Source organism: Amblyomma maculatum, chromosome 5, assembly GCF_055883805.1.
Source record: "Amblyomma maculatum isolate TAMU_Amacu chromosome 5, ASM5588380v1, whole genome shotgun sequence".
In the NCBI taxonomy this organism is placed as follows: Eukaryota; Metazoa; Arthropoda; class Arachnida; order Ixodida; family Ixodidae; genus Amblyomma; species Amblyomma maculatum.
The window spans coordinates 114,768,103-114,771,621 of NC_139348.1; the positions used below are offsets into that span (position 1 = coordinate 114,768,103).

General features: G+C 41.6%; 1 long non-coding RNA gene across 1 annotated transcript; it reads left to right on the forward strand.

Annotated features, from left to right (window-relative positions):
• The first annotated feature begins 408 nt into the window (after positions 1 to 408).
• LOC146189267 (uncharacterized) lies at positions 409 to 3,015 on the forward strand. Its single transcript, XR_014707280.1, has 3 exons — positions 409 to 478; positions 1,707 to 1,764; positions 2,774 to 3,015. It is a non-coding gene; the product is annotated as an uncharacterized LOC146189267 (long non-coding RNA).
• Positions 3,016 to 3,519: the final 504 nt, after the last annotated feature.

Genomic DNA, 3,519 nt, shown 5'->3' on the forward strand with positions numbered 1-3,519 from the left:
GAACCCATGTCTGAAGAAAATTGCTGTGAGGTATGCATTCATGGGCCGGTATGCTCAGTCTCTAAAATAATGGCGCGATATGTGTCCAATATTAAAACTTAATGTACAAAAATATACCTCTTTCCTTGTGCTGCTGAAATAAAGCAATGAGCCAGTCTCATTTCTAACGGACGTAAGTGAACTGGCGGCTGCTTCTACAAAACAAGTTCGTTTAAAAAATGACATCAGATTTTCAATTTTCTGAAGCAGCAGTACATCAAAATAGCTTTCACAATGCCCTATTTTTAATTTGCCTGCCACTTTTTACTTACACAGATACAATGATGACTTTCGATGTCAGAAAACTTTAATTATGCTTTCTTTTTCATTCCAACCGTGTTTCAGGCCAGGTTTTGCGATATATAAACTGAACTGCACAAGCAGCATTTCAGTACACAGCTCTTGTGTGAAGCCAGTTAGAAACGCCACCACCCTCGGGGTAAGTCTTACTACTGTTCTTTTCTATCAGAATAGTTTGCGACTATAACATTTACCGAACCTCTTCAGAAAAGACACACCGATGAGAGAAATCAGTGCTGCTGGAGCCGGCGCCTTGTATTGATGATTGATTCCAAGTGACCGAGAATTTGCAGCGTAAGAATGCATTTCGTGAGATTTAATGCACATTCAAGAAGTACCAGTATTGTAGAAGCCATTCCTGAACGAGAATGTGAGTGCGCCATACCACACTAATCTATGCACCTATACAGGTTTATCATAGCAATGCCTCGAGCTAAAGCAGTTTTAAATTATCTGTTGGTCCATGCGGGCCAGCTTATTCCTTCCGTTTCGAAAACAAAAAAAACCTTAAAGGTTTTCATGCCGTCCTCCTACCTTCTCGCAACAGTGATCCGCCAGTTTCCTGATGCGGGCACGACCGATAACCGGAGGCTGAGCTACAGGCATCTAGGGGTTTCACTCCACCAATAATGACCGATATCATCATTTGACAGCAAAGAGACAGCAGAGCCTAATTCCCCTCGCAACCACCGTCACTCCTCATGGCACCGGTTTCCTGAAAGACTTCCCTGAACAGGGAATGCAGCGTTGACGGCGGTCCATTTCCTTTACAGTAGCCTGGTTGGACAGCAGAGCTGTGTGCTTGGCTGTCTGTCAACTCATGATGAACCAAATTGGACCTATGATTACTCATTCATGCCATCGGCAAGAAGTAGAGCAATGTTGTAAGAAATGTAGCAGTTCGGTTTTGCTATCATCATGTACTTATTGAAGAATAGCCTACATCACCGTGAGTTAAATTTCAATTTTTTCCAGAAATCATAGTACGGTGATGGCAATACAAAAAGCGTTCATCTTCTCATCTCAGCATGGACAAGATTAGGAGGCTCAGTGCAGCAGAAAGAATTATCTTCCTTTCAAAGCTGTTTCCATGGATGCTCTCGCCTTGTTTGTGGCTTTTTAAATAAAGATCTATTTTCTCGCTTTCGCATTAATTGAAAATATTTCACAATTTTCATAGTAAACTGATGCCCGGATATAAATATAGCCATGTTTCTAAGAATAAAATCTTTATGCATTACTAGAGCTACGCGACCTTTATGAGCGGTTCAGATAAGAATCTATATCTTGATGATACTACTATAGATAACTCAATGCACAGGATTGGAAACTTTCACGAATTCAATTTAAGACCTTTTTTCTTGCAGGAATTGATTGCCATGGCAAGCCTTTCAGGATACGTATTTATGGGGGCATTGCTGTCAGGTATGCATCTGAGATATTTTGTGTTTAAACTATTTGTGTTAATTATCCGAGATTACGCGACGGTAAAACCAGAAAAACAGAGGAAGCTAATGTAGAGCCGCAAAAGGGAGTTGCTGGAAAAGAAGCTGTTTGAACATTTCTCCTTCTCCAACCCAAATGGCACGAAAAGTGCTAGTCGTGGAGCATGGTTCTTTCCTAGCACGCAATAACCGAATGATACGAACTTCTTCAATGGACACAATTACCCGTGCCAAATAAGGGTACACTTGTCTGTCAGTCTAAAATTAACAAATAAAAACAGCACAGAGTATAAAATATTTCTGCCGCATGCTGAGTACCCTATCAGGCGGCAACCGTAACGATTATTCGCAAAGCATGCAACGCGCAACTTATCGCGTATTTCCACTCTTATGCTGCAGCCTTTTGTGATTTTAATAAGATTTTAACGTAAAGCAAGGCTAGGTAAGTCTGTTGCATCGTGTTTGGCACAAATATTTGTTAATATTAAGAACAACAGAGTGCTGTTCCCAGATTTAACGAAGGAACGTCGGCAGTTAAGGAAGCACATAGCTGCAGTTAGATGCAGTTTAAAGCAAGTTAAACACAGCATGCAGTCATCTCATTTGTTTTCATATGTTGAGAAACGTGCATTCTTTTTGTGAAGGGACTTCTTTTGATTTGAAAGTTTCTTCCGAAAAGGACTTTTTGGAGCTCATTTCAATATTCCGAACACTCGTTAGATGGTACTAGTTAGTGCATTGTGCAACAAAATGTGTTACAAAATAGCTATGTGCCTGATTTATGCAAGTTATTTGTAAAGCACAATGCCTCCTATAAATTTGAAATAAAATTGTTCTCTCCTGCTGGGTGTTTTATGAGGGCCGATTGATATCACACTGCAAGATATTCCCTTTCAGCTGCTTTCTGTGTACGAATCAACTTCGCACACGATCCAATGCCGTGCACAATGCATTGGGGTGGCACAAAACGAAAGTTTTTCTTTTTTCAGCGGTTCTGCTGCAATCACTCGTGGGGGCATCGTATTGGGGCGAGGAGCGGAGCTCCCCTGAATTCCAAGAAAGAGTGGACCATGTTGACACTATGTAGGATTCCATCTCCTAAATCTTGTATCCCGGACAAGCCCCAGCTCTGGCTACCCGACGGCATGTGCTGTCTAAGATAGCACCTCCGTTCTCTCGACCACGACATGCGCTCACACTCTTTCGGAAATAAACAGACTACTATAAGCTACTGGCGCTGTCTATTCGTTCTCTTGTTCCGAATACCGAAAATCACAGACGACCGGCGAGGACCCCAGTGTAGTTTATGTTCCGAGGACAGCGCTTTCTGAGTCATCAGATTGGTAGCTTTGCCGCTTCCTTAAATTTTGCTGTCTATTCTAAACAAACGTGGAGTAACTTGGCGACAGTGGAAACTGGTGTTGAACTTTCTCGAATTGGCTGCAGGTGACCACTTGCAGCCGAAGCATGGCAATGCAATACTTATCAGTAACCTCGAAATCGAAGACCAATGTATGTACTGAAGCTTAAGCTTGTTTGTTTTGCTTGCTCATTCTTATTCCGTCCCTTACTATGGCTTGAACAGGCGAAACTGGGCACCAAATAGCCACCCCCTTGTGTCATTACAGGTACTGGCTGAGATTATCACGATTATTCTGAGACTATCAGATTATCACTTGCAATTTATGATTATGATCAGATTATCACATTATCACTTGTAATTTATGATTATGAT